At 41.4% G+C, this 23,199-nt stretch overlaps 1 protein-coding gene across 7 annotated transcripts in view; it reads left to right on the forward strand.

Annotated features, from left to right (window-relative positions):
• Positions 1–23,199, forward strand: part of KCNH1 (potassium voltage-gated channel subfamily H member 1) — a 176,311-nt gene that overhangs the window by 139,416 nt on the left and 13,696 nt on the right. The window contains exon 11 of one of the 7 annotated variants that reach the window (XR_010997607.1): positions 1,634–1,794. The exons of the other annotated variants lie outside the window; for them this stretch is intronic. The gene's annotated coding sequence lies outside the window, so the exon portion shown is untranslated. The remainder of the gene's footprint in view (positions 1–1,633; positions 1,795–23,199) is intronic. 7 annotated transcript variants of the gene reach the window in all.

The following is a 23,199-nucleotide window of genomic DNA, read 5'->3' on the forward strand; positions in this document are numbered from 1 at the left end:
AGTTAAAAATTGCAAAAAATGAGGCTATGTTTTTCCCATTCTTCCATGAAAGATGTCAGCATTTCCCCCTATTCCTAGAGTGTTCACTGGTAGTCCTACAGGCAGCCTTACCAGTGAATCAGTTGCTTGTGATATTCAAACATTAAGGAAAAAGATCAGCAAATGGAGTTTTCAGCATAACAGTCTTGCATGATTATTGCTGTAGACATCTTTCAGTGATTTAATCTGTTTACTAGAGATAGAAATGTGTAGCCATTGCAAACTGTCTATAATAATTAGTTCATGATAACAAAGTTATGCCTGGATGATTGCAAGGCAGACTCCTGAGTGCATTTTTATGAAAATATATTAACAGTGCTGAGTTTGATGAAACTGAACTAATCCTTTTGTTATCTATCCTATTTATATTTTATAAGCAAGGGCTGTCAGCTTGACTAATGCAACAGAAGTGACGTATATACAGTTATTTATCAAATTATTTGAATGAAATCTCAGTGGCAGGTACTGACTCTGTGCTGAGGATGTTTCCTCTAGACCTTGCAGATAGAGGTACTCAATTTTCTCAAGCCAGGCTAGTTATTGTCTTTCTTGAGGTCTGCACTAAAGGGATAGCTACAATTTCTCATACAAATGGATATTGCCTATTGTGGAATGTTATCTACTCTGGGTTTTTTCCACTGACATCCTCTTTCCTGTTGTTTTGTGACTGTGGGCAGCTGTGCCATGCTAGTGCAATAGTTCTGAAAATACCTCCTGTGAGAAGCAGAAACAAATTTTCATCAGAATTTTTCATTCCTTTTTTGAAGCAAAATACATCAGTTCCTAGCTGTTGAGAGCATCTCTGTAGCATATATTTGAGAAGCCACCATGTGGAGAAGGACACTCATGTTCCTTTCTGTTGTACAAAAGCAGCGTCTAAAGCCCTTTCACGTTCTAAAACCCTGCCACTGAGCTGAAAAAAAAGCTTGCGTGTTCTCTGGGAAAGCTGGGAAGCATCTCGCCAGAGCCTGCAGAATGCTTTGCTAGAAAGCAGGAACAAGTTTTGGGTTTTTTAAGGGGACACACTGAAAGAAGTGTGTTGCCTCATGGTTAGTTGGATGTTGCATACTTACACGGGTGGCACGTGAGATTTGCCTCTGCTTTTCTACAGGAATGAGTATCGTGTGCTGTTGTTGAATTCAAACGTGGATGCTGCTTTCCTCAGAAACAGAACGAGGCTTTCCTTCTTTCAGAAGAGGTGGTAGGGGATGTTCAGCCGGTGGCTGATGTGACAAACCACACAAACATTGTAATGAATGTTGCTTGGGACAGTGATGGAAGTCACAGTTTCTTTACTTGGAGCTCAGTGAGCATCTTCCCTGGAAAGATGTTTTCTGGAAAAAAGTGTGTATATGTCACAGACTTATTCTTTCACACACACAGGTCCCAAAAGAACACAGTGAATACAGCAATACTTAGCCCAAGGCTTTACAAATGAGGTTGAGCTGAGCTTCTCTTTTCTGCGTGCCCTTTTTCTGCTGACCCTTTGAGGTTTCCCAAAATGGTTCCCCAATCCAGTAGCAGTTTCTGTAGCAGCAGTGATAGCCAGCTGCTCAGTGTTTTCTCACTGAGAAGAGTACCTGGAATATTTCAGGCTTTGTCTGACAACCATGTGGGAGATGGGTGCTCCTAATTCAGAAAAGCAGTACACCTTCCAGCAGAGGATTCGACTCGCCTCCAAGAAAGCTGCTGCAGGACTAGAAGGAGAAATAAAGGATGAGGGCCCATGTTTTACAGCAGTGGCTCACAAGAGAGGTGGGTGGTGCAGGGCAGAGGGGCTTGGAAGGAGTGAAGAGAGCTGTGGAGGCTGCAGAACTCCCACTTAACGCAGCAGATGCTCAGCTTTGGTCTCTGCTCCTCTTTTTGCTGCAGCTCTGCTCCTCTTGGAGCTGATGCTGGGGGAGGGAATTTGCATGTCTGACATCTTTCAGCCAGTTTTAAAGCAAAGCCAGTAATAGCTTTTTTGGGGGGAAGGGAAACCTTAAAAATTTCATTTGCCCTACTCTAAAACTGTCCCTTTCTGACTGTTTATTTTTCTTCAATAATTCCTTTAATATGCAAATTGGAACTGCAAGTGGATCATCAGGCATTTGCTGCTTATATCTGGTTTAGCTGTATGGCAGTTTTAGGATTTAATAGAGAAAACAGAGGTCAGGCACTTCCTGTGGGAGAGCATGTGTCCCCAAGCCAGCTGTGTACCTGGGATGTGCCATCTAAGAGCATTCCCTCTTTTCTTATAAATGAGGGGTTTAAGACCAAGAGAAATTAAGGCAAAATGTTAAGTAGTGGTTGCAATGACAACTTCCATCTGTTTATTCCATTTTTATTTCGAAAAGTCATTAATCATACTTTTCTTTATAGCGAGGAAACAGTAAATTCCCAGTACTGTAATGTTGCAGCAAAGTGAAACTGTTCGGATATCTTAAGTTTCACAAGTCGCAACATAATTATTATTAACCAAGTAGCTTAGCAGACATTTAAGGCCAAGAGAAATCTCTCTCCAGTATCTTGCTGTGTGCCAATGTGCCTGTTACTAGCTAGGTTTGAAAAAAGAGTGTGATTCCCAAATATTCAAGTGGACTGTCCACTGTTAACTGCTCTAGATTTTATATTCTTTGGTGTCATTGCTCATTCTGTAGTTGTATCTGCATTTGATTAGAGGAGACAGAGGATTTACCTTTGTCTTTTGAAGTACTTTACCATGTCAAAAAATTAGATTTCCTTTGAAAACACAGCAGTAGATGTGCCCATTACATCTTTCTGTAGTGTTGTGTGTTTTGCACAAAATAGGCTTTTCCATTTTATATATTGCTGTCTTAATTTATCTCTGTATAACTCTGCTTTTCTGGCATAAGAGATACCTGTAGGTACAGTCAGTTACTTGTGATATTGTAATTGCAGTTCTGCCCCACCTGGGGGTCACAGTTGTCTGCTGACACGAAACCACAGTTGTCTTTGGAAACTGATGACAGGAAACTTGAATAGAAGTCCTCAAGGCAAATTTTGTCTTGTGCTGTGGGATCTCAAGAACATACTGTTTACTCTCACACCATTTCTATAGGTGTGGAAGGGGCTGTGTCTTTGCAGCTAAGTAGATAAATGAGATTATTGGCTCGCTAAAGCAAAACTGATTAACTTGTGGGCTATGGTGAGTTTAGGAAGCTTTTCTGTTCCCCAAATCATGGGTTATGGGTATATGCACACAAGAGGTTTGATGCAGGATGTGTCCCTTTGTGCTCCTCTCCCATGTACCTGGAAGTAGGCTTGGCCAGGGCTGCCAGAGGAGGCGTTCAGCTCAGGGACTGTGAGGAGAAAGCCTCCTGCAAAGCCTCAGGCCTTCGGGCAGCCCAGGACCCAGTCTGTGCTGTTGCCACAGCTGCCATCCGCAGAACGCTTCACAGGGGTCGGTTCTTTTTAGCTGCTTGCTGGGCATTGCAATCACCTTTGCTTTAGCCATTCTCTGGTGCATGGCAGCAGCCAAGGAGACAGGTCAGGCTATTGGCAGGGTGCCTCCAGCTCAGCATCCCTTGCTGTGCTTTCCCTGGGCAGACACGCTGTCCCTGGCTCTGCTGTGGCACCACGGTGGCATTCCTTTGTCAGACTCATTTGAACTCCATGTCCATCCCTGCTCTGTGACTCTCACAACAGAGGACTCCTGTCAATGCAATTGCCTAATAGTCTTAATAACAAATGGTGCAAAGCTGAGGTGCTACAGGACTCTGGAAGCACTGAAGGTATTTTGCTTTCTGGCACGTCTGTGTGTGTGTGTTGTGTGTGTAACATATGCAAGGATTCAAGGCTTAGTTCTGATCCTGATAAAGTAACATAAGTCCAAATCCTGTTCCTACCATGGCAGATTTATCAGAGCATGACTGCAAACACTCTGAAGCTGACTGAGAGACAGCTACGTGCTGTGGACAGGCAGCAGCCAAGAGTTCACTCCTACAGCTACCACGGGAGCAGGAAAACAGCGATGAGTAATAAGAGTGAGTGGGGAATGTGCAGCAATTTAACAGCTAACAAAATGAATGTAAAATGATACTGTGTTTCCTGCATTAATATTAATTATTTCTCTCACCAAAATAAAATGAAAACAACATTGTAAGCACTCATTTTAAATTTTTAAGACTGTATTATTGAGGCACTTATATAATGCATTTGGGACCCACTTTCCTGTTTTGTATGAGAAATAAGAATTTTGGAACAAGATAAACAAGTGAAGAGGAAGCATAATACTGAGAAAATGAAAGTCATGACAATTGCTGCTTGTAGACTTTCTTCCTTTCCCTCTTCCCATTTGAGATGCTGCTGTGCTGCTGTATGTTCTGGGGTTGTAACTATGAGAATGTGATTGATTGCGGTAGGTCTCTGGTAGAATTCAGTCCTGTAGAAGCAGTGATTTAACCTGGGGAGTATGGGCTTTGGTCACAGTTCATCATCTTTCTATAAATTGCAGTTTGTAGCTGTGCTGCTCCTCACAGTACCTTAGAAAGGATTTGCCATCTAAAAAAAATTATCGCCTCTCCACTTTGTTCCAAGAAAATTGTAATTTTCAGCCTCCAGGAGAAGCATTGTGTTTGTTACTTGACCTGACCAATGGAGTTTTTCCCCATTGTGTTGGGTGGTTGTTTCATCAGAGTAGGAGGCAGGGACTGGCTCCCTCATGTTTTCCCCTGGCCAGGTGGCAGGCAGTTAATTTCTCTACCCATGTGCTCAAAGATGTGAGGAGGCAATTCAGTTCAGGCTGTCTCTGTGTGGTAGCTGTATAGCACAGGACAGCACACCTTCTTTTAAACCAAGCATTTTTCTTTTTGCATGCCTGTAGAGCACACAGCAGCTATTTAACCAGTCAGTCATGACAGTGGCATATTGAGATAAAAGTATTGCAGATCCATGCCCATGAGTTGGTAGAGATGGATCGTGCTGTCCCTCCATCTCCCCCATATTCCCACTGATGTGTTCTTTGGTGCTGCACTGCATCTCCGGTGCATCACAACCCCACTCCTGCCACCAAAGCGGATGTGTGGCTGTAGTCTGGGGTGTAGGAACAGACACAGTCACCTGTCAGTGCTGAGCAGTCATCCCCTGCAGCTGTTTCCAATCTCTTCTGGAGAAAAGACAGTTGCACAGGTAGAAAAAATCCTGAAAAATCAATGTGGCCTGCAGAATTGCCAGCTGGGCCCTCCATGTCTAGGCTGAGGTCTAAGCATGCTGAAGTAATTTTCCATTTTTCATTGCAGAGAAGAAAAAAACCTGGAAAATCAATATAATTTCTGTTTTCCATAGAAGACAATGGGCAGATTGTATGCTTTAAGGTCAAACAGATGTTTCATCTCTATGCATTTTTTTAATCCATAAAAACAGTGGGAAAATATATACAGGGGAAAAATGGTTCAACCAGATTAAGGGTGTATTTTTGCTTTATTGCAAATGTTTTAAAGCATCATTGAGAAAGAAAAGCAGTTATTTTTGTTTTAGCTAATAAAGTCCAGTCATTTTCAAAGCCATCTCCCTTATTCCTTGTTTTATACAGAATCAGAATGAATTTTCTAAGTCACAAGTAAGGAAAAAAAGAAAGAGGATTTAATTCTTGTTAGCAATTTTCAGAAGATGATAAATACTCTAAAATGGCTTGCCTTTTGATGTGCGAGGTCAACATCAGGACTACTTCAACAAAAGGAAAAACCATCTGCTAAAATATTTGGAATAGTTGTGAAAACAAATATTCTGATGCTACTCTTTAAAAATTCTCTACAAAGGGAACTAGTGAAAGCAAGTGGCAGCATTACATGATAATTGCAATGTATGGATAGTGGCATCAGAGCTGTCAGCAGAATGTATTCATGTTTCATGTGCAGCAGTGTATGGGTTTGGAGTATGGGCATAAGGAGTTAATATTAGCCTGATTTCTGATAAATACCTGTGTCTGGACTGTGATGGTAGAAAGTGCATCTTCCTCTCCCAAGAATTTAGACAAAAACTCATTGTGGAAAGATGGGCTCTTCTCTTGTGTTGGTACAAAATCTGGTGTGAAAGAGCCCCTGTGCAAATCCCAGGTTCTCTCTGTCTCTTGAGGCCAGCCTGGGCTGTGCACCCAGCCTGTGAGCAGGAGCTGGGCTGGCTGAGCTGCTTTGCAGTGAATCTTCACTGGCACCTTGTGCAAGCCATGCCAGGGACCTGCCCTCCTGTAGGCTGAGGGAACAGCGCATCGTTCTTCGGGGCTGGGCAGTTTCATATTCTCTCATCTGCAAGGTTTATGAAGACTTCGTTCAAAAAGCACTCTTGTGTGCCCTCTGCATTTTCAACATCAGATAAGAAGCTTTATAACCCTGAATTATTTATAGGTTGGTAATACAGTAGATCTGACCTTTTTATGGGGCAGCATCGTGCAGAAACAAATGAAGTATTTTTACACAAGGGTCATGCACGCAAAGCATAATCTTGTTTCAATTGTGATGTCCCCTCATTTTTCTGTGTCCTAGCTGTTTTTGTTTTGTTTTGTTTTTGCAATGGTGTTTCTTGTATCTTATGTGTGAATTGAGGACAAATAATGCAAAAAACATCTGTTAGTTTAGGCACAGGAGGGTTTTTTTCAGCAGCAATTGAACAAATGCAGTTATAAAAAAGTTAAAAAGCTGTACCCTTTCTGCTCATCTCATAAGGATGAGCAATAAGGCCTGTATTTCCCATTGTATTGAGCCTGAGCAGTACCTTTTACCTGCTTAAATGCCAAAGCATTGAAATAAAGAAAATTGGCATTGTATTCTCATGAGTCACCAGAACAGTAGTAGAATAAGGTTTTATCTAGCTCATAGCAAACCCAATGTGTATCTGTGAGAAGTGTTTTAATGTGGTCTTCTGGATTCTGCACCCATAAGCCCATAATGGATCCATATGCCTCTCTAGTGCTGTATTTTGGTTTTGGACCTGATTTCCAGAGACACTAAACCCCTCACCCCAACCCCCCCCCCCCAAAAAAAAAACCAAACAAAAACCCAACAACCATACAACAAAACAACAACAACAACAACAAACAAAACAAAACAAACAAACAAAAAAAACCACAAAAATACCCCTAAACCAAACAAAACCCCTTCATGTCTGCATTTTTAAAAACTCCAAGGAAACCCATCCAATTTTGAACATCCGCATCTACACTTTGTACCAGCAAACCTCAAAAGAGCTTCTTTCTAGAATGGGAAGAGAGAACCAGAACAGCACTTGTGCACACACTTGCCTTCTTCATCAGCTTTGATAGGATTTTAAAGGCAGGGCAGAATGGTGATGGGTTAGGTGAGTTCCTGACTATTTCTCACTCCCTAGAGTTACATCTCTCAAAAATGCAGGCTTGGGCTGCATGCTTGCACTGAACCATAGTGTATTGAATTTGTAGCAGGTTGGCACTGCAGGTCTGAGCCTAGACTGATGCTTTAAAGCATTCCTCAGATAGGGAAGATAAATTAAAGATTAATCCAATAGGTAGCAGAATTACTCATTTGTGCACTGCTATTCAGTGGACTCTTTTACCTATCTTGAATGGTAAAATCGGGACTTTTAAAGATTCAGACTGAGCAAAATGTGAATGTGAAAAGGCTGTGCTCTCATTGGCTTTAAAATCCAGCACAGTAAGGAAGTGATGTGGGTCAGTGAATAAAGGCAGAATAATAACTGCATGGAGGCAACTTTTGAACATCACTGGAAGATGCTGTCAGATACTTGAAATTTTTAATCTTTTAATTTGTCACAACCCCTTTTTTTTTTTTTTTTTTTTTTTCCTTTAGAAGCTATGAAGGTATGTAGCACTTCAACAGACATGCTGGTGACTTGTAGGGAACTTAATCTTGTGAGTGCTGTGTCTCAGGTGTCCTAAGAACTCCAGCATAGCTCTTAACTACAGCTGCTTGCAGCACTTGGCCTCCTGATTCCAGCTTGCTATGGAAGTGACTTTAACTAAAGCTTTAAAGATATTTTGTGACATTTATATTTATGACCACAAAAATATTGTGAAACTTCTTTCGAGAAATTGGTAAGAGAAGTATGATGGTGCCAAGCTGTGAAGTGAGATAAGGGTTGAATATCATCCAAAATTACTTTTTTTTTTTCATTTATAGATTTTTAAATAGTTTTATTCTTACTACTGAAAACAGGGTTTTCAGTTATTGGGTATCTGCTTTCCTCTTTAGACAATTCCAGTAACTCCAGTGAAGCTACGGGGGCTTGGCCCCTCTTAAACTGGGTGTTTCAAGGGCAGGAAAGGCCCATAGTGAAATTTAGCAAACCTATTGTCCTATCTGTGCAATGGCAACCTCCCAGGCCTTGTACCACCTGTAGCAGCACTGTGTCCTTCACAGTGTTGTCCCAGAGTGGCTTTCTTAATGCAAGTGGCCATGCAGGAGGGGAGCCTGTAGCTTCTGTCACAGCACTGTCACCGGTGGGGACCCTGCTCTGCTGACAGCAGGTTTACAAGCCCCTTTTCAGCATCCTCATCCTTCCCACAGAATAAAAGAAGTGAAGCCAGGGCAAAATGGTCTCCTCTAAAATTTTAATTGTGAAGGGTGATGGAACCAATTGAGAATAAGTTCTGTTTTGGACAAAATAATTAAAAATGTATGAGATAACTGATTTCAGTCTAGCAGGAAAACCAAAACAAAGCAATGACATGTGTAAGGGATTAAATTGACTTCTAAAAATGTAATTCTAATGCACTAAATAATCAAGTTGCCATCTTGATATGTTGAGGACTAGGTACCTCACTTGAGCCATTTTGTCAGGCATTCAATTTCACTCTGGGTTAAGAAGCCTGTCTTCTGATCCATGTCTACCTTGCAATTTTCTTTTAGGAGCATCACAATCATGTTGTGATGCTTCACAGAGATGTTCCCACTATGTTTTTCTAAAACTAAGAAGAGGAGAATATGAATAGGGAACAGATTAAAACGGGGACAGATTTTTTAGTAGGGCATGTAGCAACAGGACATGTGTTTTAAACTAAAAGAAGGTAGATTCAGACTAGATATAAGGAAGAATTTTTTTTACAATGAGGGTGGTGAGGCACTAGCACAAGTTTCCCAGAGAGATGGCAGATACCCCATCCCTGGAAAAATTCAAGATCATATTGGATAGGTCTCTAAGCACCTTGATCTAGTTGAAGATTTCCCTGCTCATTGCAGGAGGCTCAGACTAGATGACCTTTAAAGGCCACTTCCAACCCCAACTATTCTATGATTGTGTGATTTTATGAATGCCACTGGTGGTGGAACTAGTCTGGAGACTGAGGAAACCTGTGGTTCTGTGTGGCCAGTCTCAGAAATCTGGCCTTTTTGTACCATCTGAAATTAGCTGAATACAGTTTTTCCACATTATGTGATTAACTGAAAGTTTCTTCTCAAAAAATTATCTGTCCAGGATATTCTTCCATTATCCTGTCATCAGCAGTAGATGTAGTTCCTTACTGGAGCTCAGTGGTGTCTCATTGCCTGTTTTGAATGAAATCCCCATTAGCCATCTCATTGAATGAAATCCCCATTAGGTGTCTCATCCCCATAGTGCAGAGTTACAGCAGGTACCTGTTGGAAAGCTGACAATTCCTTCTTTCCAGGAGGAGGGTGGTGTTACACAGTATGGGCATGTCAGACTGTTCTTTGCTTGGTATCAGTTGTATTAAAATAAAACACAGATGACGTTTTTTCAGTGTGGGAAAGCTTTCTTGCTCTGATCCCATGAAATCTTGCATACAATGTGAATATAGTGTAGCATTTAAATATGATATACAGATTTCCATACACATATGCTGTATAAGAACAATGTAGCATGAATCATCTTACTGTGACTGCAGGGCTTTTGCAAAATACCCATTAATTCTTTCCGGTCAGTTCCCACTGTATAGATTGAAGAAATTATAATCTTCCTCAAATTGCTTACATCTGAATGCTTCTATGTTTCAGAGTTTCTTCAAGCTCTTTTAAATCAAAAGAAAGATGATCCTTTCCTACTGCTGACTCATACCTCTTATGCTTCTGTTCCATTGCACAGGGCTTTTAACATTCTTCAATGTAAATGTATCAAACTGGTAAAGCAGACATTACGGAAGCCACATTTTCTTGAGTAATAGCTGTGCTCTGTCTCAGTTTTCCTTAGACTTAAGGGAAATTTCTACTGGCCTAGCATGCAAAGGCTTTTGGAGAATGTTTTTAAAATTATTTTATTTTCAAGGGCTGGTTCTCATTACAAAAAAAAAAAAGGTCAGTGCACTTACAGTTTTATTTCTTTTGGATGTTTTTAAGATTCCTTGACAATAGAATTCTTATTCTTAGGAAATCCCTTGCTTCCAACTGCTGTTTGTTCCTCATATCTGGATCTTCCTAAAGAGCTGCCTAGAAAAAAGACAAACACCAATCTTACAAGAAGATCATGGCATAGTTCAATGGTTTCTCCCTAAATTCTTACATATACATATATATATATATATATATATATATATATATATATATATATATAAAATGGAGTATGGGTTGGGGTGTCTCTGTGAGGGTTACATTGCAGTATGCTTTAATCATTTCCCCAATTCTACTTAGTTTCTGTCATTCCTGAGAGGTGCACTTGCACTGACACTAGCTGATGACATTTCCATCCTTTCCTGACTACTTGAAAATGTGCAACTTTCCATGCTTTTAACAAAGCCATCCCTCAGGCTCAACAAAATCCATACAGCTGTTCACAGACTGTCTCAAACATTTTTTTTTTTTTTTTTTTTTTTGCATAGGAGTCATAACCTGTTTTGATCTGTATTGATTTAAGTTAAAGGATGAACTGAACTGCATGTATTGATATTACAGAAACAATCTGGCTTAATTATAAAGCATGAGTACATACTAGGAGCAGACATGCAATCCTTCTTCTGTGGGTAAATGGGTAGTAAAATGTCACAGGGCTCTGCAAAGGGGAACTCATTAATCTTTGGAAAGGATAAAGCTACTGCAACCCCCAAAGTCCGTGAGGAGATGGCTCTGCTGGCTGGGCAGGGTTTGGATGCTGCTGGCTGATAGACAGGTCATGCAAAGCCCTGTGAAAAATAGCACCTGGTGAACTCAGCACTGCTCATCAACACAGGAGTCCCGGGCTAGAGGGCAGGGCTTTCATAAGGAACGTCAGGCAAACAGGAGGATTGGCAGAGGCAACCAGAGCTTGAGGTTTCTTGGCACTGTAGATCTGCCTGAGCCTTGCCCCAGTGCAGCTTCTGAGCCTGCCTCCATGTGTGTGTGAGAGAGGGATGCCTGGGGGGTTTTCAGAGGCTGAGAAGCTGCTTAAGGTCAGTAGTGAGCACTCTGTGTAGCCACTGAGCAATGGGGAGGTTGAGGGTGTTCAGCTCCATTGAGAATTTAGCTGTTTAAGATTTTAAGTCAAAGTGGATAAACTAACTTTTCTATTATGATCGTAGCAGCTTGATGCTTTACCACCATATCTTTCTTTTTGCCTGGAAGCAGCCCATCACATTGAACTAAAAGTAGGCACCTCTTATTCCTGTTGTGTTACACAAGTCAAAGTAAGTTATTTACTGCACTGGTAATTCAGTGCACTCTCTGTAACTGTTCTGCAAGCGTATATGAGTCCTTTGAACATTTATTCTTGCAATGAACATCCTGTATTGCTGGGAAAACAAGAATTGCTTTTCATTCTACTGCAGGCATCTAGTTTAAAGGCTAGGCTGATTATTCACTCTCTTTACTCTCCAGTCAGGCAGCAAAAGCAGTGTTTTCCTTGCCTCAGAAGCTGTTATAAAGTTGAATATTCTTAAGACTCCCAGGCAAAAGGTGTTTGAGAGACTAAAGCTTATTCCACAGCCTAGATTGGTAGAAAAAAAAAACCCATGCCCAAAACAAAACCTGCAAAAAAGGTGAAATTCACTGCTGTTGCTTATAAATTTTAGATCAAATCCTAAGGTATGTATTTTACTGGGATTTTTTACTGATTCTTATGTGTGCAGGAAGATTGCTTCTTTGACAGTGCTTAGTTTTCCAGTTAGAATGAAGGGCATCACATTTGCCTTCAGGCTTCCTCCTCACTGTCATTACATCAGTGGGAACTTTTGAATGCTCTTGTCTTGGAGTATTCTGTGAAGAGGACAATGACTGCTGGAGCTCTGGAGCATACCCAAACATCTTTAGTGACCTAGACACAATAGCTGGAATTACATGTAGATTTAATCTTAAAAAAGGATCTTTTTAGATAGGGAGAGAAGACCTAAAAAGTTAAGACATATGCTGTAATTGTCCTGTGGAAGACTGTTTAAGTATGGCAATTTATCTCAGTATGAAAACTCCTGTAAAAATTGGACACTTACTCTAGTCGAATTTTTTTTTTTTTTTTTTTTTTTTTTCGTTCTGACAATTATTTTCGTGTTGATTCTGGGACAATTTCCTATAGATGACAGAGTGCAGGAGACATTTTGATTGCCAAATATTTACAGAATTGATAGAAAGTAGCCAGTAAAAGAAATGGTATGGATGGTTCCCTAGCTGACGCCAGGTTTTGATTTTCTGAACCTTTTGTTTGTAATACGTATTTCCTGGGTGTTGTGAAGCAGTATTTTTGTTATCTGTTGATCACTTTGAACTTTGTCTCTATTCTACTTGCTTGGTTTTGTAATACTAATACAAATTGGAGAAGTTTTCAACAAAGTCATGATGCTTTAAAGCTATGTCCACCAATGTGTTAAAAGGCACAGTGACGTCTGCTTGTTGCCTGAAACTGCCAGTGCTAAGAGGGTGCCATCAGCTATAGTTAGACACAAAATTTAGGGCTCAATCTGGTGGTGAAGTGTGGGAAGGGGGAAGACATGCAGCAGAGTGCAGACCCTATCTCAGCTTTGAGAACATAAAAGAGAAAGTAGAATGGCCACCCTCACCTGTTCAGGCATTTGGGTCTCCTTTTATAACCATCAGAGTTTAAAAGACCTCACTGGGGCAATGGTCTCATCAGAGGACATTAATTTTCCCATTGCATCCTGCACTGCCTGGGAGTGTTTGACCTTCCCAGTAGTAAGCACAGCTCTGTCCCGACTCCTGACCCTCATGCCTTTGATCAAGGCAAATTAACAAAACCAAAAATAGATGAGATGCTGCCATCAGCCACAGGGAGTCTGAAGTATCCCAGTCCTTGTTCCCTTACACACAAAACACATCTCAATACAGTGTATGATGCATTTGCAAATTTGTTGCCTGATTTGTTCCTGCAGTCAAAGTGAGAGCATAGGGCACTTGGGTGTTTGGTCTGTGAATTGTGGCTGTGTTTGGAGGCATTTTGGTTAGCCAGAAGCCTTCTGAGTTTGCCTCCTCTGTGTGTGGCTATCTAGAAACCCAGCGAGGCGTAGCTGGATCACCCTGTCAGTGCCTCAGTCTGTAGACACTATGCAGCACTTAGGTCCTGCAGGACCTCTGCAGTGCCTGGTATCAGTAAGTGCCTGGTATCATAAAAAGCTTCTGATCACTTAGTCCAAGCCTACAAGAGGAAGGACAACCTTTGTGTAGTGTATTAATGTGAGACTTGGGAGATAGCAGTCTACATCTCTGATCTGTAAAAAACCAACTCTGGCAGCCTTTAAGAAATAATTTATTTTCTTCTGTCTTTTGTTCCCTTTCCATAAAATAGATATGGCATGATCATGCCAGACTACAGCTTGGAGAATTAATGGTCTGTGTGTAGAGAAAGGATTATGTGGTCTGTTTGGAGTTTGATTTCAGCTCTTTGGCAGGTGTCCCCACTGCCATCAAAATGTTTTCATGCAGTTCAGGAGGCTGCTTTGCCTCTCCTGAGGTACCCTTGCCATCATACTGAACAGGCTTGTCTCATACTCCCACTTAATTGGGGTTGAGTAGAGATTCACATGTGAGATGTGGTGATTGGTCAGTGAATTGCTGCAGGAACCTGGCAGCAGAGCCCCTGCACTGCTTCCTCACCCTGCCTCCCATTCGGGGTTGTGAGCCCAGCCCATTCCTGGATGCAGCACTAACAGGGTAGTGCTCAGCTTCTGACTCTCTGAAAAATAGAACCAACTACAAAACCAACAGCAACAACAAATTTTGGGGTGTCTCAGCACTGCTTTGCTGTCGGTAGTTGCTAGTGTAGGTTTGTCCTTGAACAGGTTGGAATGTGAAGAAGCCTCTCTGAGAACCAGAGCAGAATGTTGTATTGAAGAGTGTAAATGCCTTGGAAAATCTTGGGTAATCGAGAGTGACTCACAGCTTTAGCACCAGTGCTGGAGATCATTTGGCAAGATGCAGTTTCAATAACCAGTGCAGGCACAAGGACCAAGTGTTTTCAGAGCTAGATGTGGTGCAGAGATGAGCCTAGATTCCCCCTGCCCCCAAGGTACAGGCTAAAAGTATTCTCCTCTTTATCTGAATCGTCTTGTATGCCTGATGACTGCTTATTTGAAGCTCTGATATGGTAGATGTATCCAGCAAATGATGTATTTAAGAAGATAATCAAATGCAATATTATATGCCAAACATCTATTAAAACAGAAAAACTTCTGCTTCTCTCTGGGAAATCCTCCTCTCTTGAGTTGGGCAAAGATGAGGTTTGTGTTCTGCTTAGTTACAATATGTCCTGTGAAGTAATTTGACTCAGCTAACAGGGAGTGGTGGCAGCAGCATCCTGTGCTTCTGCTGAGACCTTCTGGGTCTGCACATTAAAGCAGCAGCAGGCAGCCAGCTGTTCACAGGCAGCTCTGCACCCCTTAGCAGCAAACCTGGGCCTCTCACAGGGGAGAAGTTCTAATAACAAAGTTCAAAGGATCTTCTTTTAACCACCCTGCGTCTGAGCAAGATTGGAAGGTTGGATGCAGATGCTATAAATGTATATTTTTAAAAAAGCAAGAAAAAACAGAAGATGCTGTTGAGACTCTTATTTTTAGCCATCTGAGTTCCAGACAGTGTGCTGGGGGCAGTTGGGTTGTAGAACAGGTGATGATACATAGTCATATTTAAGATAAATGCTAAAAATTGCATGACTTACTGAAGCAATAGCTTTTCAATTTATAGTATTCTGAGGATGGTGATTTTGAAGAGCAGCAGTTTGAATTTTAGCTGGTTTAATGCAAACTAATGTTCTAGAAATAATCCTCTTTATTAATAAACCACATTTGCGAAGAAGTCATGTATGAAACAGCAAATGCTAAGTAAAAGGAATATTAAAGACAAAATCTGTTTCAAAATCCAGATCTCATAAACTCTCCTGTTAGAAAAATATCTAATGGCAGCTGGATTGGGCTTTTTCTAGCTGGGTAAAACAGATTATTTGCGGGGGGAAAGTGAATTTGCAACTAAAATTGAAAAGATTCCTGAGCAACACTTGTTCAAAGGGTGTTTTCATTTAGTCCAACATCATGGCTGAACCATACTTTATAGCTTGGGGCTGCTGGGGAAGATCTTGCATCTGTGTTTATGGGAATGCCTGTTAGCAGCTGAGCTCATGTGCTGCCAAGGTCTGCACCTCTGCCTGCAGACCTCCCACCACCCTGCTCATCATGCCCATGCAGACAGCTCCTGCCCCTCCCAGTGCCCATGTTCAACAGCATACGACATTTCTGACAAACCTTCCCAAGAGCCTTCTAGGATTTGAGAGCTCAAATATATTTATTTTACTTATTTTATTTTTCAAAACTTTTTTTTTTCCCCAAACTCTTCTAAGAAGTTTCAGGCCTGGCACAGTGTTAGAAATAATTGGGCTGCAGGTGAAATCGGTGATCTTCAGCACTCCCTACCACCTGTGTATGAGAGAGGGGCCTTGTGTGTTCAATTTTGTGTGCTGGAAAAGGATTTTTGTGCCCTGTCTGTTCTGCTTCTGAACTTTGGGGAGCAGAGAGAGAGAGAGAAGAAGGCTGTTGGCAAATATTTTAATTCTTGACCTCCTTTGGTGCAAGACCTGGCTTTGAGAGGGCAATGGCAGGCAGTGCATTTACTGTTCTCAGACACTCTTTGGAGGCAGTGAGAGCCCTTGAGGATGTTGCCTCCCCCTCTCCATGTTGCCCTGCACTGAGGACACCACACTTACCCTACATGTCGATGTGTCACCCTCTGCTTGTGGGGCTGGTGGTCATAAGGGCTCTACTGAGGACGGGGACAGGCACCCGGGTGAGGAGCACAGTGGGGCAGCTCATTACCGACCACTGAGATGGAGGACAGCTTTTCCACATAATGAAAGTGTGCGGCACGTCAAGAGATGCTCCAGTACTGGCATCCTGCCAGGAGGACTCTTGTCCTGAGAGCTGGCATCAGATCCAGGTTAGAAGTGAGCAGGTTTTGTAGTTTGGGGAGATTAAATGGTCTCTGCCAGCATTGCCATGCCCTCCTTGACAGCATTTTCTAGAGCTTTCTGTCACTGAAGAACAAAAGCTGGATCCAGCAGTTGCCTGGTGGTTCCATCCACTTCAGCCAAACAGGCGTTTCGGGCTGGATGCCCCTACAGCACAATGAGAATAATGGAAATTACAGCTGATTTACTATGCAATGATGCTTCTGAGCCAAATGGTTTCCATCTGAATACGAAGCAGATTTGCCAGTGTGGTGGTGTAATGAGTGCACCATCTCTTTGCCCCTTCTGTGCCTTTGCAGTCAAGTATTTGCTAGCAAGTGCAGCATTAGATAAAAATCATGAAGGGAGGGTTGGAAGTCACATATTTAAAGTTTCTCTAGATTTTCCTTGGTGTATAATAGTAGCTCCAAGTGTTGGGAGATGGAGAAATAAAAAGCATGCAAACCTGCTTTGTGCAGAGTAACCCGGGTGTGTGCGTGTGCCATAGGCTTGCTTCAGCAGGGTCAGTGTGGAGTCCCCATGCCAGGAGTTGTAGGAATTGTGCTGTTTCATCTCGAGATAAAATGTTTTTGTCCTGTTGACTTTTGAAAAACCTGCTGGAAATCTGAAAGCACTGTAGCTTCTTTTAATAAATCTGGTGCCAAAATCTCTGCAGCAAGGCCCCTGTGTGATCAGTAGCACAGAGCCAGATAAAGCCTGATATAAATCTGTGCTATGGCCAGACTGGTGATAAAGATGCATGTTGGGAGAGTTCAGGGACATTTGAGAGGACAGCAGGGGTGGAGGATGAGATGTATCTTTGGCAAGCCTCTGAGTCCTCTAAAATTTGTTAGTCCTTCCCAGCCCCTGGGTAGTCTGTGATTAGAACAACACGATGATGGGTTGGGTCCACCTGCTCGTGAGTTGTGATTGCAGAGGGAAGTGGGTGCACAGAAGTTAGGTGGTAAATTCAAACTAGTGAATTTCTCCCATGAGAAATGGAGTTAGTATGCAGTAAGGGAGATGGTCTTAAAAGCAGTTCATTTGATTAGGATTATGATTAGTCATTATGTAAAAAATTAAGAGCACTTTCATTTCTGTGGGATGATGAAGCTGTTGCCAAAATCGAGCTTTCAGTTGCTGATGCTGGTTATATAATGATGACTGCTTTGTGTTTCTGAGGATTGTAACCTCTTAGCTGAAAACAATGTCAGGAGGAGATTCTTCAGCATGGTTTGCTGTTTGTGAAAACCCTTTTATTTTCTCTGAGCTCTCTGTTAGATTGTCCAGCTGTGTCTTTGTCAGGTGTGCACACATAACAGATTGATCTAAGCATTGTTTACTCAGATTCAGGGGGATGCACTGGCCATATCTGCTGTTGTCTTTTCTTGAGTTTAGATCCATGACTAACATTATTTTGGATAACACTGTCTTTTTTGGATCTCAAAATAGCATTTTCCATTAAATGACTGTTTTCACTATATTGAAGTACTCTCTTTGTGGAGTCTGGTATTATTTCTACATGTACTTAACTGCTGAAGTATCTGTTGCACTCTTCAGTTGCTAAGGAAATAGTTTCGTTTCCTTGATAAATATTTTTAATGTTTCAGCCTCTGCCTCTGATACAGGATTATACATCTTTTCACCAGGACAAATTTAAGTGAATTTTGAGACTAGTAATTCTTGCAGACTAAATGTCTTACAAAGGCATAAGAGAAAGCAGAAAGGAGAGAAGAGCTCTCATGGAGACAGGAAGAGAGGGATTTTTGCCTTTGTTTGCTTAATTCTGAGCAATTAAACAAATTTGTACACTGTAGTCAAGTACAATCATTGTCATAACAGAAAAGCTTTACAGCACCATTGAAATGTCTACTCTTAGGTAATGCTTTGCATTGGGAACCATTTCCAACTGGATCTCAAGTGACTGAGGCCTTGGTTGTGTTCCCCAAGTTGTATGAGAGACATGGCAAACCTTTACTTCCTCTCCTCAAGCACAACTTTGCACCGTGATGGTGACAAAGCAGAATGGGTCAGTGGCAACATGAAACCCACCTGACTTCCAGCAGCTTCTCCAACCAGTCCATGGCTGTAGTTCTTCCCATTTTCTGGAGAGTGAGAGTATAGCATGCTGCTCACAGACTTTATTCTCATCAGGATGATGGTGTTTTACATTCCTACACTTGGGATAAGAATCAGTTCATGTGAAAGATGAGACTAGAAAAGGGGTGACAAAACATAATATGACAAGGTCCTTGAAAGATGTCTCTCTTATTTTAAAAATAAGAAGATTATGCTATGTAAATATAAACCATAAATGCACACGGGGAACTAAAGAGCCTGTGATGCAGTGTGAGGAGGAATTAAACTGAGATTACAAAGCTTCACTGCACTCCTAATCTGAGATATGGCATTGGTGGTGGCTTCTCCTGGATACTAGTACAACTCTGAAACTAAAATATATCCCATTTCAGTGATGCTTAGAGGTTAAGGCCTAATGTCCCAGTACTACCAGTGGAAGAGAAGCAGTTTGCTCGAGGGTGAGCTCTGTGTCACATCCCTCTCTTATCTCAGAACAGGGGATCAAGGAGAAAACTGATTTTACAATGCTCCTTAGGAGGAAGCAAGGAGATGTCACCTGAAGTATTTAAGTTTAGCCCAGTGTGACTTTAGAACATGGAAGAGGTAAAGATGGCAAAGCACAATAGTTAAACAATCAATATTTTATTGATCTCTAAAAGCACGTAACCACATCAGCATACACTCTGTGCTCTGCCTCAGTTCAGCTACTGAAGCTGAACTCTTCAAACCTGCCTGCCTCTCAAGTGAAAATTAAATGTTTTGCATTGTCTCAGTGAAGTGGAAAAATAGGAGAAGAGGAGAAAGCTTAAATGAAAAGCTGTCTGTAAGATGAAATGAAACATTTTAGTTCGGGGAAATGAAAGGTTAGAGTTGCAGAGCAGAAGAAGGGCACTATTTGATAAAACTGGGATGGTTTTCAGGTTCAGAAAGTTAATTTTTCTCACTGATTTGAGAATATGAAGAGAATGGTAAAACTGCTATCCAGGAGAGGTTCTGGGATTAGGTGTCATTGTCTCCCCAGCTGAGATTTTTCTGTTTTTGAATCAGTAGTGGGGGCATTTGCTGAAGCAGGAGCCAGAATGTGGGGATCCCACCTCCTGATAAGGACCTGTGTCTCCACATTGGAGCACCAGTCCTGTCACCCACCTGAAGGAGGCTGGGGTCCTAAGTTCCAATTCAGGCTTTTAAAAGCAGAACTTCCTTCAGCCTGTCATGTTGGAAACACTGGCTCTGAATGTCTCTGGAGCGTGGAAGGCAGGATGCCCTGTTGTGTGTGTTTCCAAAATGAAATGCAGAGGAGACTTGGAACAGCTTTCCCTGGGGTAACCTCAGCCATCCTGGCCTGTGTCTCACTTGCAGTGGGCAGGAATCTCATCACAGTCACCTTGTCACAGGCCAAAGCTCTGGCAAGGGAGGGGAGGGGAGGGAGAGCTTCCCTCATGCATCTCTGGCACACTGGAGTTTGAACTGAGGTTTTGTCCCCCTAATGTGGTGACAAGAGCTGTGCTCCCTAAAGAGGCGTTCAAATCCTTTTGGCAGAGGGGAAAAGGGAATTTGCTTTCTGCTGTCTATGAGTACTGTCAACTACTTATGGAAAAAAAGGTAGACAACACCATGACCGTGGTGTCCATGAGTCAGGTGCAAGCACACACTTTTTCTAAACAGAATCTTTTAACAAAACTGATAGTAAATGCAGCCTGAATTATGATTGAAAGGGCATTTGGGGATGAATGAATCACTGTGTCTCTGCCTGTCTGTGTAAGCGGGAGAGGTGTGATACAAGCAAAGGCTGGGTCAAAGCTGGCTTTTAGACTCACAGTTATTTGATGGTCTCAGGGAGTCTGGAGTTACTGCTCCTGGTAAAAGGTGTGTAGAAGTTTCCAATAATCAAATCTAACTCTGTCATTCTTTGAATACAGATGATGGTAAATATTTTTAAGATAAGGGTTTCAGTCTGCTTGTGAAGAAACAATGCTCTCCTGCTGAATTATCCTGGTTTTCCTTTTCTAGAGCAGGTGATTTCTTAAGGGGAAATGCATGAATGTTAAAGTTTAGCATTCTGAAATCACTGGACAAATTGCACTGAGGATCTCTTATCTGAAACTTGTAAGGGTGAACTCTCACCAATTGTATCAGAAAGGGATATCTTGCACAAGTAATAATTCAAACTGCCGATAAATACTTGTGTGGCTGACATGAGACACTGCAATATGTGCTGGGCCTGTGATGTCTTCCCATGAAACAGGCCATTTTACCTCATTGAATAATGACATTTTGCTCTGTGTGTGTATAAACTGAAAGCCCAATAGAACCCCAAACATTGGCGCCACATTAGTAATAAAAATAATGGCATTGGTCATATTGGAAGGATTGAGAAATTTCTGTAAAACTCTTGGAGATGTGTGAATGAAATATACTGAAATATACTGATAAGATAGATAGAAATTACCTACCTCTGCCAGTATTGGAATCTACATTCAGCATGGGACATAAATGTCTGCTTTCACAGAACTAAAATACCTGAAACAAAATCAAGAAATTCAACTCTAAAAGATTCTCTTTGAAGTTACTTGGGGGAACCAGCCAGTCCTTGGCTATTTTAATTAGCTCACCTGTGGATTTAGTGGATGGGAGACAGCTATCAGTTTTGACAACTGGTAAGGAAGATGGGGCCATCACTTACCATCACCAGCTGCAACTGGGCTGTGGGAAACTGGCAGGGATTGTTTCGAGGAACTGGGAGTTTAGAGGAGCTCTTGTAATGAAAAGGTCTGAAACACCTCACTACAGTCAATTCTTGTCTTCCTTTCAAGTTTTTAAGCTCCTGGCTGTTAGGGCTGAAAGGGTTTGACAGCTGCTTTGGGAAATGGTGAGCAGTGCACTTTTTCTGTTGGTGATTCTCATTCAGTTATAGTTATAAGTAGTTTGTTTCCTTCTAACATAATGTTATCCAAGCTTTTGAACAGGGAAAGGACAGACTAGTTGGGTGGCACTGGGTGCTTGACTGTGTATGACTGTGCAGCCATACTGGGCCACCTACTTGGGTAGAAGATTTATTCTCTTTCTGTGCTGGGCTGCAGGTTAGTTTGCTTTTCTTCAATATTATAGCTGAACTTTAGGCCTGTCAATTTAGAGAGAGACACATAAAAGAGAGTTCATGTTACCTTAGGCAATTTATGCAGGCAACTTTCATCTGAGTGTAATTCTCAATTTATAATTTCAAGAGCTGCATAACACTTGTGCTTTGGGAACACAGAGCATTGTATTTGTGTGGATTGGTTTGTGAGTGGGCATTCAAAGGTAGCTGAATGACTCGTAAGCTCTTGGTAAGCTCTGATTAATTTGAATACATTTGAAAATGCATTTGATTCCTCTCTTGGAAAGTAAAATACCTGTCAATCACTGCAAGCCTAATGACAGAAAGCAGGTAAGTGAAAGCAGAAGGAAAAACAAGTGAATGAAGACACAAGCTAAGAGGAAATTATCTTTATGGCAAGCTAGTATCCAAAATGTAATCACAGAAAGCAAACTATACAATTTAACTATTCCCTCAACATATAATTCCTTTTCTCAGCTCTATGACCTCTGCATCCATTTCAGATACCAAGTGAAATTGTGTCTGAGTTAGAGATGGGAAAAAAATCCCAAATCCTTGACTCTCACAAATTGCCTGGTTTCTTCCAGAAAACACTTAGTAAATGGCAGCAAGCCACAGGGAGCTTGGAGAAACAGACTCTGAGTCCTGAAAAGGCATGTTGTACAGATTATATGACATTTTGTAGTTGTTGTAATTTAGGTGACAGAGAGGTAAGTTCCTGCTGTGCCTTGGGCTCTCCTTAAAGCTGTTTTCGAGATGGTGTTGTCTGCCCAAGAATGCAGGTAGTATGTTAATCTGGAATAAAAAATGACACTACATGAATTGTTAGCATGTCTGATGTCTGCCCACAGCTAGAAAAGCACCCCATGTGCTAAAAAAGAAGATTAAAAAAAAACTAAAACAATGCAAAAAGACCCCCCAAACAAACATGAAAATAGTATTTTATAGGAGCAGCTGCTGGAAACTGCTGACACTTGGCTGTCAAAACCCATAAACATTATTTTTTTCCTCATTTACTAGAAACAAGAAGGTCCTACAGAGCATTCCACACTTTGATGGACATAGTGGTTCTCAGGGGGTATAACATTCCACCACTCAGATCTGGCATAATTTCCCTAAGCTCTTGCTTGCACATTAAGTATTTGCTTGTGACAGCTACTTTTCATCTCAGAATAATGAAGTTCTAGTAGATATTTAGCAATGTATGTATTTCAATGGTTTCTTTTTCCCTGTTTCTCTTGCATTCTTTCTATATTAGTGAAGGAGGTTGCTAAATGAGCTATAATGTGCTGTAATTGTGTCTATTCAAACCACAATAGTTCTTAGTTGTGCAGTTGTCTAAGTTTACTGTTGACAGTGTTTTGGAGTCTGTTTTGGGGAAGAGACATCTCTTAATGCCTTGAAACCTGCTAGGGAGTTTGTTGCAGATCAGGCAGAGGGCTTTTATTATTTCCACTAATTGCTTTAGACATAATTCTGTCTTGTTTTCAGTAGTATTTTAGTAAAAGCTTTTCCCTTTTCACTCAACTCTAGCACAGCCTGTAAACCTGAATTAGAATGAGGAGTTTGACATAGAGGAGTAGAGCCTTGAGTTGTGCAGAACTTCTAAATAAGTAATAGTGACACGATTAAACACTAATATTTGAGTTGATATTTCTAGAATTTGTAATCAGGCTACAAAGCAGGCTGTC

The sequence above is a fragment of the Anomalospiza imberbis genome, chromosome 3 (assembly GCF_031753505.1).
Source record: "Anomalospiza imberbis isolate Cuckoo-Finch-1a 21T00152 chromosome 3, ASM3175350v1, whole genome shotgun sequence".
In the NCBI taxonomy this organism is placed as follows: domain Eukaryota; kingdom Metazoa; phylum Chordata; class Aves; order Passeriformes; family Viduidae; genus Anomalospiza; species Anomalospiza imberbis.